Consider the following 16,054-nt stretch of genomic DNA (forward strand, 5'->3'; position numbering starts at 1 on the left):
AGTCTTTTATGAGACTTCCACTTGATGATTAGAAGCCAATTGGGACTGGATATATGTACAGTCACATACACTGCTGGGTTGTAATGATTTAATTGAAAGTCAATGGTGCTGTTACAACCCAGAAGTGTCCTTGCGTGTACAATATAACATGAAGGGGATTGATCTTCAGAAGTCACACCCGTTAATTAAAAAATAACAACTTTTTTGTGTACTGTTTGGAAAGCAACACTCATGCTCACATACATTGCTAGGATAAATAAATGACATACTTAACACAACAAAATACTGTATATTTGTATATCCGTAGATAAATTTTATGTATACGTTGGATGGAAGTATATACATACATGGTAAGGGGATAATCTCTGACAAATACTACCTTGCCACTAAATGCATGCACATTAAGCAATAATTCAACCTTACCTTTCCTTTGCTGTTGGTTCTGCACACTCAGTTCAATGCCACAATCATAACAATGTGAGTGATTTTTGGTGCTTTTAGAGCCTATTTCAGTACTTTAATAAATTAATTAGAAACGAGAATGTACATTCCTAAGAAGGCAGAGCAAATTTAGTAGAAGTTATAAATGTTCATATACATAATTTTTAACTACTCTATTTCAAATACAGAGCTTAATTTTTTTCGCCCCAAAGATTAGGTTGAAGAAATAAAGTTACCAGTTAGCAAAAAATTCAACTTTATTTACAATATTCGTACATTTCATCTTGCAATAATTCAACATAGTTCTCACAATTTTATCCAAAAAAACAGGATTGACTTTTCATTACCAATTTTACTTCATTGCTAAAAATATGCATGCTGTATTCCTTTAAAATGTCTGTATGGAAAGGCGTCCATGATCTGAAAGGAGAAAAAAATGTAAGAGTAAATAAGAATATAACCAAGAATGCATTTAGGTCAGAGTTTGATAGTTTAGAATGTACTTATAACATTTATGAATCTTAATACTTCCCTGAAAAGTATACTAGTGATGTGTGCATACAAAATGATTCAAGCATAAGTAGCCAGCCTTCCTGGATGAGTGGTTAGGAAAGCATGCTAAAACGCCTGGGGTGTCGAGTTCGATTTCCAGCCTGAGCACAGGTGTTCTTTGTGAGTGTCCATTCATCCATTCCATCATATCATCACTCATCCTCATCTTCGCAATTAGCCCAAAAGTAGCAGAAATGCGAAGAACAATAAACAAAATCAATCAGTCAAGCTGCTCAATTGATAGATTGAGTTGGTGTTTTAAGTCCACTTTATGCACAGTATGGCTAATCGAGACTAGACCTGCGGTTCAAAGTGGGATCCGAACCACTATGTGCCTCCACAGGGTATCGAACCCGGGACCCCTTGATTACAAGGCAACGACCTACCACTGCACCATCGGGGAGGCCCTCAAGCTGATCAGTTTCTACATTGAATGCAGTAGCGCTAAATTGGCAATTTATTTTACACAGCATTTCCCATAATATTTAAAGCTCAGGGGGGGGGGGTTAAACCTAGTAACCCCTCTTGTGTACGCCACTGATTGAATGAACAGGTGGAGAGACTAAGATTATGTCACCCTATTATGCAAAGGTAATATAAACATGCATGCTTTTATTTCATAAGCAAGGGCCTATACAAGGAGGGTGATGATGAGGCTATAAACAGGCAGGAAAAAATATCGAAATGAGGGCTGACTACTGGGCACGCCACAGCATATAACTGGAAATGGCACACTTTAGGATAATATTTTGTGCTGAAACATCGGTGTCGGGATGGAGGTGGAACATATCCGTTGACCCCCACCCCCACCCCCTGGAATTGCCATCGGCCATTTCAAGTCACAAAAAGCAGAAGTTGTTATAACATAAATAATGTTTAGAAAGTTTTTATTGAAAAGTTAAAACTTAAAGATAAAACAGAATAACTGTGCATTTCAGTACACTAACTGTATAAAATGTAAAAAAAATAAATTATAATAATAAGGAAAAGTTGTATTTGATATTCATTCATCTACTAGTCCTCCCAAAGGATTTAATAATAGTAATAAAAATAATATAATTTTATTTTTTGTTATAATAGTTATTACTGTAAAATTATTATCATAACCATGATTCTTATTGTTAATATTTGTTCTACTATTAAGTTAAGTCAATGGGTTGCCCCCCAATACACACACACAAACACCTTTCTGGTGTCGCCTAAGAGCTCAAACACTACCATTCAATGTTGGTGTGAAAAATAATTTTTTACTAATTTTTGAGTATTTAGCTTTAGCTTTCTTGTGTTTCTGTTAGTTCTGCAGGGTGCGAAATCCTGGGGGGACAGGGGGATTTCCCACCACCAACAATCTTGGTCTCAAAAATTCCCCCACCAAAAATTTCCAGGGGGAAGATTTTTTGTTATAACAAACGAAAGATAAGCAATTACTTTTAATTTCAAATATACTGTACTAAGAATAATATCGAACACACACAAATTAGTGTAGTTGTGAGTATTGAATGCTTTCTCTCTCAAGAGATCATTAACAAATCTACAATACGCACAATTAAAGTAAGACAAGAATGCAATAAAATTATAACTATGAAATCTAATTGATTTATATTAACATAAAGCACAAACAAAACAAAACCTTACACATAATAAAAGCACTTCAACTATTTCATAATTTATAACATCTTTAACCAAGTTACTAAAGGAATTAGTTGGCTGCTTTACAATATCTGATATGTATAAAAGTAACAAATTAATTTACTTTTAATAATACACATATGTGGCGGAGGGGGGAATGTAGATTAAGAACTTTGTTCCCCCACCAGTTTTCAATGATTTCGCACCCTGTAGTTCTGTCCTGTCAAAGTGTATGTGTAAACATCATGTAGCGAAAAGGCAAAAAGATTTTATTTATTCTGTACATTATACTAGCATGTAACAGGCACAGTGCCAGAAGGAGAAGTGAGTGGATGCCTCATTCCATCCCTTCACCCAGCAGACAAGAGACACATACCCTTGACAATTTTAAATATTTTCTATGGAAACAAGACATAGCTATATGAAAGTTCAACTCTCCAAAAATAAAATCATGGATATGATTCTGTTTTCAAGTAGCAGAAATAAAGTTCTATTAAAAGTTTAGTAGGCTACGAAAGAAATACATAAAGATTATAATTTGTATATTTATGCTAAGGTGCATTTTGGAAATGCATATCCAAAGATTATTAATTACAAAATGAAAGGTGTGTATGTATGGTTCGCACACGCAGCATTATATTTTACGTTCCTAGTTCTATTTATGTGATTCTGACATTTTCAGATTACATACAGGTTAATTGATTTATTTACTTACATTTCCATTTACAAAATCAGGATCATCTTCAAACATCAGAGGTGGTTATTTTAGTTAAACAGCATTCAATGCCTGAAATAAGGAATAAATTTAAATTAGATTAATCTTGAAAGTAGCAAAACTTTAACTTCTTCAATACAACAGTTTATTGTACAACTATATTTGTTAATAGATGGAAGACTATTTGAAGCGTTCAAGTAGATTTAACATATAAAAGTTAATTATCATGCAAAGTTAGTATCATTTGGATCCCCCAGCAATTTAAATTCTCCTAAGGAATGTATATACATACAGTGGAAGATTGAATGAAAGAAACCCAGAATGATGAAAGTTTAGATACTTTTCAAATACTTCTACATAACTTCTCAAAATGAATTTAATTTCCAAAGACAAAATGTGTATGTAGGCTTTTACAGGGTAACTGATAGCCAATAAATGTAGCATCACAGACCCTCACTTTGCAAGTTGAAAAGAGAAAACAAATAAAATGTATGAATCACTTACTTCATCCCACATCTATAAGAACACTAAATTGTACACAAGCAGCAATCGATTCTCAGAACTTAAAGATGCTGACACAGAAGTATATTTGCTGTGTGGTCTAGTCAACCATATTTTTTTTTCACTAATCCTCCATGAAATTAATTGTGTAACAAAGATATTAGGAAAGGTATGTAAAGAGGGAGATGCATAAATATTTCCAGGAAAAGTTCAATGCAGTTCAATTCCTTAAATACACATGGGACGTCAAAAAATATTGAAAATTATGAACAACTTGCCCGGTAATATTTTAACATCTCGCTGTACACATTGTGTAATTAGTATGCCATATCAATTTCAAAATACTTCTTAAGACAGCCACAACAAAGTTTTACACTCCAGCCTACAATGTGTATAACTATTAGTACTGTCCTTCCCAGTGGCGAACACTCCCTTTGAAACAGAAAAGACCGAAGCTGAGACACCCACCCACCCTTTCCTATTTCCAGATTTGTTGTTTGAATTTGTTTTTAAGACCAATTTAATCACAGAAAGGCTAATCGGGACTGGACCTAAAGTTCAAAGTGAGATCTGAACCATTATGAACCACTACCGAGTATCGAACCTCGGACTCCTTGATACATGTATTTAAGTATGCATGTACTTTTGACACTTTCATTTTCTTTTCACACTCACTATGTTGACTAAATGTTCAATACTAGCTGACCACCTCTAGCGTGTGCTACACCTGGGTACATATAGTGGTCGCCACTGGTCTTCCCATCTCAGCATATAAGCTTACTTCCTAAGAGACCTCTGTCATTTCAAGTTCCTACAGCTTAAAACTTATGAAAATAATGAATAATAAATTCCCTTGAAAAAAGAACAAAATTAGATTTGAACTGCTCTACTTACAGTGCATATCTGTGTAAACCCAACCCAATCCTTGAAAAACTGATCTCAGCAAAGAGCGGCGTAATGTTCAGTGTAGGTTGGAACTAAGGCAAGTGTGTTTGTGGGCATTATCCGTATCCACTGCTCTATGCATGGCACATTCCTGAAAAGGAGTTGAAAATTAAAATAATGCTTAAAATTTTATGTTACACAACCATATTTATGTGTAAAAGAAATCTAAGACAACACTAAAAGAAATTCTAGCTGCTGCTTGAAATTGTAAGTTTCCTTAACTTAAATTGTTAATGTTTAGAATCCCCCAAGGACCGAAAATTTGAAGATACTATGGACGCACACTACAGAAAACCTCACGAATATCAGCGTCTGAGTGTGGGAAGGCGATCATTGCTCCCGAAAATTAATGTCATTGTCATGGCCGTAGGCAGGAAAAAATTTCGGGGGGGGGGGGTTAATTCATAATTATTCCCAGGGCGTCGCCAGAAATTTGAATAATAGAAATAATAATAATAATTGTACAATAATAATTAAAATTTCATAATAATAAAACAATTTTATTCCATAATAATAATAATAATTATTATTATTATTATATTATTGTTATATCCTTGAGGGGGCTTACTCAATCCAGCAGATGAGTGAATATCCAGCATAAGTTTCTTTCTTTCTTTTTTTTTTTTTTTTTACGTTTCATACAGTGTGTACTGTAATGCACAATTATTTTACTTCGTCATTAAACTTTAGATACCTTCAAGAAAATACTTTAAAAGTTAGATGGAAATTTTAGTCATAAAGTTTTTGTTGTTTGACTTTAAAATTAAATTTTTGGAATTTTGAAAAGTGTGGAACCAGTTATTCTCTTTGAAAGCTTAGCCTGGTGCATGGATTGTATCCTCAATCGCCAACGTAATGCGCTACGAAACTGGAGGCACTAGGTTTGAACTCCTATCAAGGGGGATTTATTTTCGACTTTATCGGCCGGGGAATTTAAAAGCTGGAAAGGGAATTTTGGGACAATCATAAGGGAATCTTCAGTCTATATTCCTTGTGACGCAGGAGCAACACTGGAAAGATGACAGCAGAAGTGATAATGGAGGGGCCGCGGGTGGGCTGCGATTCCGAGAATAAATCCTGTTTCACTCAACTTTCAGAATTCCAAATGTATGAAAAATTCGTTTCAACATTGTCTCCTTGTATTTTTGTGATGCTTCGAAAAAAAAAATTGAAAATTTGTTACAGATTTTGGTTTCTGAACATCCATTAATGCAACATGTCAGAAGTTTCGGGGGGGGGGGGTTGAACCCTAGAACCCCCCTCTAAATACGGCCATGGTCATTGTATATTTAACTTTCACGCCCTTGCTTACAATGTGTCTTTTTTCCTTTAAAAAATTGTGATATTAGACGCAATCGAATACAACGAATGAATGAAGTGAGTTTAAGCAGCACCTTACAAATCTTATAAACTCTTACAGAAGCCTGTTTTGTAAGTAATATTTCCCATGGAAATTAATTTTACGTCCCACAGTATCCCACTGCATTATTTTGGCCTCTTTACTTAAAAATCAATTACAAATCCCTCTGGGGTACGTTCCGACAGCCAATAACGAAAGATTATGAATTATGTGCAACAAGTTACTTTACAACTTTATTAACATCACACACCAAACGAAGGTGTCAGTCGCAGTCAGAATAGTCGACACCAAAGCGGGCTCTAGCCCACCACGAAATATTTTTGGCCCATCTCCTCCTAACACAAATAGCCAACAGTTAAAAATTAGGATTGCTTACAGCACAGCGAGAATCACACAAGGTCAGAAGAACACAAAGAGAGAGGGTGAAAGAGACCGAAAGATACATTGACAGCGAATGACAGAGAACAGAAATAGAAGAAGGAAATGGGAGAGAGAGAAGGAAGCGTAGAAAAATAAAGGGAAAAGGTAAAGAAGAATAACGGAAATGGAAACAGAGGAACCAAGAGAGCAAAGAAAAATTGAAACATATGAAAAATGGAGAAAGAAATAAAGATGATAGAGAATCCTAGTAACAGTGATAATTGTAGTACGGTCAACATTTGTGACGTTGTCCCCCCAAACATACACATATTCTGTTTAAAGTATGTCATAAGATTATCCTTTGTTTGTACCGGATTGAATCGCATTTACTTTCGTTTGCAACATTACAGCGTTCGAGTATTCACAAATTGAACTTGGGGTGGGGTGGGGGGCTTCGGGAAGCCCGTACAGTTTTATCCCAGCGCATTTTTTCGATTGTAACGTAACGGTTTGAGAGTAAATTAAATCAAAATTTGAAGTTCCCTCGCCCACAATTTTAAAATGAAGGACAAAATCATTACGTTCTACCATTGAAATAACTAAACTAAACAACTAAAAGCTCCCCATCATGGAGGAAGAAAAATCAAGCAACTTCTTGGATAGAATTTCGTTTGTGCACTTGAAATTTTATTTTTTATCCTTATAGTTTTCCAGTTATTTCTCTCCAAAAATGGGAGTGGGAAGGACGGAAACGAACTTAAACCGTGTTTGCTCTGTCTCCGTAACCATAGGCGTAAATTGGCGGGGACAAGGACCCTCAAAATTTTCACATTTGTTAAAATCTTCAAGTTAGGCGACCTGAGGAGCAAAGTAATAAAGAGTAATATTTGTGATTTCGCAACTAGCGAAATTTATTTATGAAATAATCCCTGGACTCTATTTTTATGAGATTGAAAATTTTTCGTGACTCTTCCCCTAATCTCCCAAAGTTAAGCCTCAGGTTTCATTCTTCCCCCTCAAAGTAGGCTCCAGGTTACAGGGCTCAAAGATAGGGACACCATGACGAATCTTAGCACGTCGAGCTGCAACGCCAGGGGTCCCGGGTTCGAATCCCGCTTGGGCATGGTTGTTTGTAAATGTCCATTTATCAATTTCATCATTTCATCACTCATCCCCATCTTCTCAAAATTAGCCAAGAGGCACAAACCGCGAAGTAAAATAAAACAAATCAATCAAATCAAATCAAACCATGACGAATGTCAATCCTCGGACGAGGAATATTGAAAGGGCTCACACTGTATACTAAACAATGTCCTTTCACCGTGTACTGTCATTATTTCGAAATGTGAAACAAATTTTGGTCTAATCATTGCGGATACGATAATCTGAGCATATATGTATAAAGAAAACTTACAGTGTAAAAATATTGAAAACGTTATTGAACTTACTTACCTTTGAATGTTGCTTTCTTATCTCCACTTTCAAATACCCACTCAGCAGACAAACTATTCTGGCCAGTGGCTACAGACGACCTCACACAAAGGCAAAGGCAAGGCTATTCTCGGATGACTTCCTGTTGGTCCCAGACGTCCTTCGATTGGTCCCCACGAAAACCGCGCGGTATACGACGCGTGACTCGTAACAAAAGGCACTGAAAGTGAATGTCCTTCAAACAAAGCAACGATCTTTGGGGGTGGGGGTGGTTTAGATAACTTTTACACTCTGTTGTTTGTGGCAGGCGCATCCACCGGGAGGGCGATGGGAGCAATCTCCCTTCCCAACTGCCAGTTCTTGGAAATGATATTGTACCTGATATTTTTGAGACTCAGATGTTCCGCCTTTTATCCCCAAATTTCAAAGGCTCGAGAATATTTATAAAATAAGTCAACTTTATGATCAAGATAAGCTAATCGGAAAAGACACTACAGTTTAAATTTGTATTGAATCACTGTGCAATATGCTTCAAAATGAAATCGAACTGAGACCCCTTGAGGGAATAGACTTTTGTGTTCTCTGCGCATTCACTATATTTCTCATATATCCTCATTCAGTTTACATTGTGGCAATAGGAGGTCAAGAGGAATTATGATGCAATAATAACCACCTATTCCACTCCTCGACCTCTATTTTTGCAAAGGAATTCTCTATCTTCTAGAACACAAAAAACAGCTTCGTTCCTGTTTACAGTATAATATGTTGTTTATATATAGCAGTGCAAGTGTGTGTTAGAATTGAGGTTCGGTGAGGTGAGGCATTCGAATGAAATTCGCCCCTCCCAACTGTAACTTCTGGATCCGCCACTGGTTTGTGGCAATTTGAAAGCGCTCTGTGGATACCAAAGTTCTAAGAAAATAAAGGACAGAATTTCTTTCCTCCACAAATTGATTGAGCTGGTTTATTTTATTTCGCTTTTGTGTCACTTTTGGCTAATCGCGAAGATGAGGATGAATTGATGATATGATTAAATTCATGAAGGGACACTCACAAAGAAAACACATCCCCAGGCCTGGATTCGCTGCGCTACCCACACCGCCATGGAAATTGGCTTTCCTTCATAAGGTTAAGTACTTCATAATAATATTAAAGTAGAATATAATATTGTAATTCTCATCCAGAAACAGCCCTATAGAAGGAGGGGGGAGGATAAGGACAGTTGATTCAGGTTCCGCAACAAACAACTTCAAACTTCCCCAGAACTTATTAGTTAATAGTTGACATTGATACTTTCGAATACACATGATTAGTTGACCAAAAATCTAGATTTTTACCACCTAAAAAACTAATGTGAACATGAGAACGTTATTTTTGTCGCTTTTATATAAAGAAAGGTTCAAACTTAGTTTATTGTGTAATGCTGGTTATTATCAGTTCGTTACAATAATCTGTAATGAAAATTTGTATAATAATAAATGAGTATATAATGTCTTATTGTTGAAAATATTGTCTTTGCATTTACTGTAGTGTCCTAATATACTGATTGGAACAAAGAACTCCAGAAAATGTAACTTATATAGTGGTCGTTACCAAAGAAAATGTACTCTTCCTGCGGGATTTGTAAGCAATAAGTTCTTCTCAATAAGGGGACCCCCATGGACAGGGTGCAGAGCTGTGGTGCAACGCTCTCGCCACTTGGGGTCCAGGTTCGAGCTTGGGTGAGTGACTGTTGAAATAGGCATTTCCATAAGATAAATTATTTTCCTATATTTGTACATATTGCCAATGGACATGAGAACTTACGAAAAATAACATTTTTTTTAAAAAAATCCAGGTAGTTAATAACAAGCGTTAATGTGAAGATATGAAGAACGTATCATCCAAAATAGAATAAGTAACTTCAATTTTTTTTTAACTAGTCGTTGAATGCAGGGACTTGCACTACTAATAAAACTGTATCTTAGATAGTGGTAAGCAGGTATAATGCTGTTTTTTTTTCTTTCTCACTGGTAGGCAGACACGTCATTCGAGGTATTACATATATCGATTGTCTTCGACTGTTGACTAGAATAATAGAATTAAAGCATGGGCGTCGCCAGAAATTTTTAAAGGAAGATCAGCCGTTGGTATAAAATTGATTATTATTATGATTATTTTGATTGATTGATTTGATTTATTCTACTTCACTTTTGTGCCACTTTGGCTGAAACCGAGCACAATTTAAAATGAAGACAAGACCGAGAGGGATAGCCGTCTGTATAATCGAGACTTATACTGTCCGAAAGCCTTGTATTTTACAAGGGTTTGGTAAATCGTAGTGTAAATTATTTTTAGAATTCGTTATAATCAAAATTTCTTTAATATGCAAATTGATTTACTTTTTATTTAAAGATGTTTAATTTTCTAAAACTTTCGTTTTTAAGTCCTATTACTAAATGTCTTTCAACATTTTTTTTATATATTTATCATTGAGATAATCTAAACGAGACCGAGGCTTTTCTTTCGGGAAAGAAAGAGCAACGAGAACGAGTCTGCTTACCCCGTAGTCTTGCGAAGAACGAAAGAGGCCAGACAGGTTCCTTCATTCACGACTCTCCCGACTCTCGTCTCAGCTTGTAACCTAAATTAATGTTCCACTTTTATTAATTTTTGTAAAAGTAATCCTATGTTCAATTGCATTGATTCACTTCAGTTCACCATATTTTGAGAAATCTTACGTGCCAGTGTAATGCAAACTGTCTGTAATAAGTAAGCCGTGACAGAGCACGTTTAATAGTAGACTCAAGGATTATTCTACAGAATGCTTGACGATCAATTAGTTGGCTTATGAACAGGTCCACACATATATACAAACCAATAATAATAATAATCTCTTGATTTAGTAGGCGACGTGCGCGTGGAATACAAGGAAGAGGAGTTCTTTATAGGGGTGGTCAGGCCAACAATAAAATTTAAACAGTAATATTAATAACAATAATAATTATCATGCTTATGATTATTATTGTTATAAACTAATTGAAATAAACCAACTTTATTCCAAAAGTATTATCATTACTATTATTATTATTATATCCTCCTTGGGGAGAATTTTCTTCTCGATCCACTTGATAAATGAATTTCCAGCGCAACAGTAACTTGACTGAAATGCATATAGTAATTAAATGTTGTTATTAACTTCTATAATAATAATAACTCGTGACTCTACAGCCCTCGAAGGGCCTTGACCTATCTCCCGGCTGCCAGTCTCCATCCCACAATCCTACCTAGAGGTGTGGAGGTCTTCAACCAGTAATGGGGTGACGTGGGGTCAGCACGTCGAACCCCCAGCCGTTATAGGAGATATACGTGACCGGGTTACACTACTCACTCGTAGCTCCCAACTTTCCTCACGATGGTGCGTTGCTACCGGTCCTATGCACAGGCCGAGAACCCAGAGACTGAACCCAGGCGGACTCGAACCCATGCCGTCGGAGCCCAAAGCACAGCGCCTTAGACCGCACTGCCACGGACGAGGTCAATTAACTTTTGTACAATTTGTTCAAGAAAAAGCTTTCAAAGCTAGTTAGAAATTTTAATCACAGCGTTTATCAGCGGAATATAATCGTGTACCCGAAATAAAACACTGCTTCGACTTGTAATGTCATTTCCAGGGAAGACTTCAGGTTTGGTGCATTGACGCGTGACGCGCACAGCAAGGGGTTGCTCGTTACAAAGGAAAAGGAGAGAAAGTCCAGAAACGGAACTTTGGAGGATATTCACGTATGGTATTCAACACGTCGTTGCAAAATTTATTTGTTGCCACATCTATTTGAAGACAGTGGCTCAGAAAGGGGACCAACTTGCCTCATTCAATGTAGCGTATATTTGGAAATGAAACAAGAATAACAAATTGGAACTGCGTTTATGGTATTATGTGCTCATTGAAATTAATTAGCCTAACCAAAATTTCTTTTGAATATTTAGAAAAGCGGACTAATTTAGAAGCTTTTATGATTTTTGTTTGTGCTGCTCTAAAGATTTCAAAGATATGGATAAGCATTTTAGGTTGTACATTGACTGTGATGTAGGGGGGTGGGGGAAAAATAATGAAAGTTGAATGTCTTCTGGAGTTGCGGTCCCTTGCAAGGATAAAACGCAAAGTGGGATGAAACATTTCCTACTAGACTATTTTTTGTTCGCGTTACCGCACTTAGGTTTACCTTTTGAATAAATGCAAAAGATAGTCGTTGGTGTAGTAAACTACGAAGCAGAGGGTTCTAGGTTCAAATTTTGGGTAAAGGTTGAATATGTCCTTTTCTTTGTCTCATCAGTGTTATCCTCATCGTTACAATTAAACCATTCGTCAAATTGCAAATTGAAGTATTCGTCACATGTCATATTGGTGGCGTACATAAGTTGTTTGGCAGAGAACTTTAAAAAAAATAATTTCAAATGCAGGAGGCATGGGAATTCTAGGAACATGACTATAACACAGGCCCGTAGCCAGGATTTTATTTCGGGGGGGGTTCATCTCTTATCAGCAAAGGCGTCGCCAGGAATATTTGCAGAAAGGGGACAGGTCATTGATAAAACTTGATTGGTAGAAAGAATAATGACAACAATAATTATTACCAGTTTACTACGGTTATAATTATCATTTTACAATAACAAGTATTATAAGTTATTGAAAATAAATTAATTTTAATCCAAATTATTTGTTATTATTATTATTGTGTAAATGGAGAGAGACTGCTACTCGATCCACTGTGTATATCCAACACATTGTCCATTTTTTCTTACATTTTGTACAGTTAGTTTACTGAAATTCATAGTTATTGTATTTTGTTATTAACCGTTACACATTCCGTTAGAAAAAGGCTTTAAAAGTTTTTCCCAAATTTTACTCATAAAGTTTATATTGTATGGCTTGTCACAAAGAAAACTACAATTTTTGAGAGCTGGTGGATCAATTTATTCTTTGGATAAAATGATAGAATATAAAAATATAAACTGGTTCCTCTATTATACACTAAACTTTTTTCGATCTAATGTTTAATCCTGCTAAGTAAGAAAAATTAATTACCTCTATGCACTATTTAAATTAGATATTTGTAGGATTTCGGGTGGCTTCAGCCTCCTTAGCCCTCCCCCTGGCTACGTGCCTCATAACAAGAAGGCATAACCCTTCTCTTATTGTCATAATCTTTACGATAATCCCAGTGTCTTCGGAAATATTAAATTGTTAATTGTGGTGGGGTCACATTTGAAACATTAAGTTTATTTTACATCTCGTCACAGAGAATTGTCTTGACGCCTCTCGTTAAACTTACTGTAAAGTAGTAAGGTTAAACAAATTATTTAAACGTTAAAAAAATAATTCCAATTACATTGAGTACTCAGGATGTGTACTCCTGGTGTTATATCTGTAATCTGTATTTTTTTTTTCATAAGAGCTTCCTAATAGCCGAAAAAAATAATGAAATTAGAAAAGGAAAAGTGTAATGCAGCCCGGCAGATAAGCGTTATGAATGAACACTAGAAATACCGACTCCAAATAACAAAATGTACTTCTCCAAGATAACACTGATAATGAAGGCACATTATATTTTCATGATAAAATAACTACAAAGATACAGTCATACCTTACTGAAGGTTCGAACAACAAAAAAGAAGAAATATTGTAAACAAAAACACACAGCTTTTTATGCCTTAATTTGTATGCACTTGCACAGTTGCATATGTCACACGTTCTTTCAGGCTATAAACATGTATTTCCTTTGTTTAAGTGCAGTAAGAAATGTAGCAGCAAATCTAAACCTCAATATGAAATGTGAGAGGAAAAATCATATTTTTCTTTCGGCTCAAATTTTGTTAATTACTGACGTAAAGCAGTGAAATGGTACTTGAAAATATGAAATGACTATTCAAATAGATTATTCCTGAAATTTACATGTAACATACAGGTATTTATTTCGTACACTTTTTAATTATAAAAACATCACAGGGATCTCAAAACTGATAGGTTTATTCCAAGGCCGTCGACCGCTAGTATCTGCCGCAGGAACAACGTCGACGGACCTTGGGTTTTCGACCTATTTTGAAAGTATTTCATGAGTTGGTCACTCGAACCAGCGCCACTTGCAGTACAGCGCCTCTGTTGAATATTTAGAGAACTGCTACAGGGTGGTAATTTGTTGGGAAAAGGGTTCAGCAGGTAGACAAATTGCTCGGAGAGCCTGGCAGGGGGTCCAGGACCACAAACGTTGTCATGTCGGCAAAATTCTTTCGCTATGACAAGGCCTGTGAGTGGATTTTCAGTGGGAAAATTTGTACATGTGGCATCACGGTGCAGCCGAAACTCACCCAAAGAGGTGTATAGGGAAGGTTTTCACGACAGATCTGCACTCACCCTAGGGTAGGGAGGAGAAACTCACTCAAAAGAGTGAGGATTCCGAGTATTCTGACCTTCGAAGCTTCCAAAGAGCGAAACTCACCCCAAACACACCTTTTTTTTTTGCAGTGTATTAAATCGTCTAGCTAACCATGGTAGTTAGAACACGTGTGATAATAAAACATGGTAGATCAGGGGTTCTCAAACATTTTCGTTTAACGGCGCCCTTAGTGTTTGAATGTAGGCTTACACTTGCAACTCTCAGTTAGTGTGGTTAGGTTGCTTGCCTTAAGTTAAAAAATAAAAACATAGTACAAATTCAAATGTATATTTTGTGAAAAAGTACTAAAACCATGTGTAGAATAACAAGTAAATGTCATTTCAACGAAAATGTTTGGAGGGGGGGTCCAGTGACGGCGCCTCAGGGAACCACTGATCTTATATGATTTTAATTGTTTAGGAAGTAGTAGGAAGAAGGTAGGCGGCCGAGGGATGCGCCAGCACGTACCTCTGTTTCCAGGCGGTGGCACTGGCTGCTACTGTCAATTATGCACTAGTAAATTGAAATCCAAGAAGGAGGCTTGCTTCATGACGCCCTTAACGTATACATACCATTTTCTTTGTAACCTCTGTTTCTTGTGGAATTCTCCTAGCAACTTGGAGCACTCTAGGAGACGAGGAATACCGGATGTGAAGTGCACTAGGAAGCAAACGTTCTCCACCTGCATTCCCAGGCATCTACAATACATAATTGTTTAATTGATTTGTTTTTACTTCGCTTTTCGTGCCACTTTTGGCTAATTTGGGGAGATGGGGACGAGTAATGAAATTATGAAATTGATGAATGGACACTCGGAGACATCCATGCCCATGCCGGGATTCGAATCCGGACCCTACCGTCGTAGCGCGATGTGCTAACCACCCCGCCACGAAGGCCGGTCCAATACATAACCTGCACCAGATGTTTCGCCATGTTAATATCGCCTCGTGACGCACAATTCATGACGACGAACTGTAACCTTCTACATGTCCCCCCGTTCACGGGGTTTTCCAATAGGTTTTAGTTGAAGATTAACCGTATATAGGTGATTTGAAATATTGGAGAAAAATCTATGAAAGATCAATTGATGTATAAGAAGAGGGAGAAGGGGAATGGATGATTTTGATTGTTTGTTATTTTTGGTGGAAATTTTGATTGGTTGACGGGAAGATAAGGAAATTGGATTTGGAGAGGAAGTGGGAGAGGGATTTTAAAGATATTTCTACTGGGATTTTGTTTGACGGGTTGCATTACCGTTAGGACAAAAGGGTTGTAAAAGAAATGTATACCGGGTGTTGAAAAATGATAAGATGAAGTCTTTGAGATAATAATTTGTAGTTTGATAAGAGAAATAATATACGTGGGTTGTGAATTAATTGGAGTAAGATTTGACAATATTGTAATAATAATTGATAACACTGATAAACAAATTCAATTTTTTTTTCTCCTTTGAACGAAAATAGGTGATTATTTATAATTCGACCCCGCTGAATCCAAATCTGAAAGTAGAAATGCTGTATCAACTATCGTTTTCCCTGGATTTTCATTTTTTGTTTTTAATAAAAATGTAATACCCTTTGTAATAATACATCGAAATTTGAAATTATTTTTGTTTGTTTGCTCATGAAATAAGATTTAAACATTGAAGTGAATAACTATGAAATGTAAAAAAATTAAAAAGTATAAATAGGACCGATTTTGACTGTT

At 36.2% G+C, this 16,054-nt stretch overlaps 1 long non-coding RNA gene across 1 annotated transcript; it reads right to left on the reverse strand.

The window, feature by feature from the left end:
* Positions 1-770: 770 nt before the first annotated feature.
* LOC145985701 (uncharacterized) lies at positions 771-8,035 on the reverse strand. Its single transcript, XR_014441431.1, has 3 exons — positions 7,956-8,035; positions 3,338-3,409; positions 771-861 (listed from the first exon to the last, which is right to left on the reverse strand). It is a non-coding gene; the product is annotated as an uncharacterized LOC145985701 (long non-coding RNA).
* Between the last annotated feature and the right edge of the window lie 8,019 nt (positions 8,036-16,054).

The sequence above is a fragment of the Lepisma saccharinum genome, chromosome 3 (assembly GCF_977018435.1).
Source record: "Lepisma saccharinum chromosome 3, izLepSacc3.1, whole genome shotgun sequence".
Lineage (NCBI taxonomy): Eukaryota > Metazoa > Arthropoda > Insecta > Zygentoma > Lepismatidae > Lepisma > Lepisma saccharinum.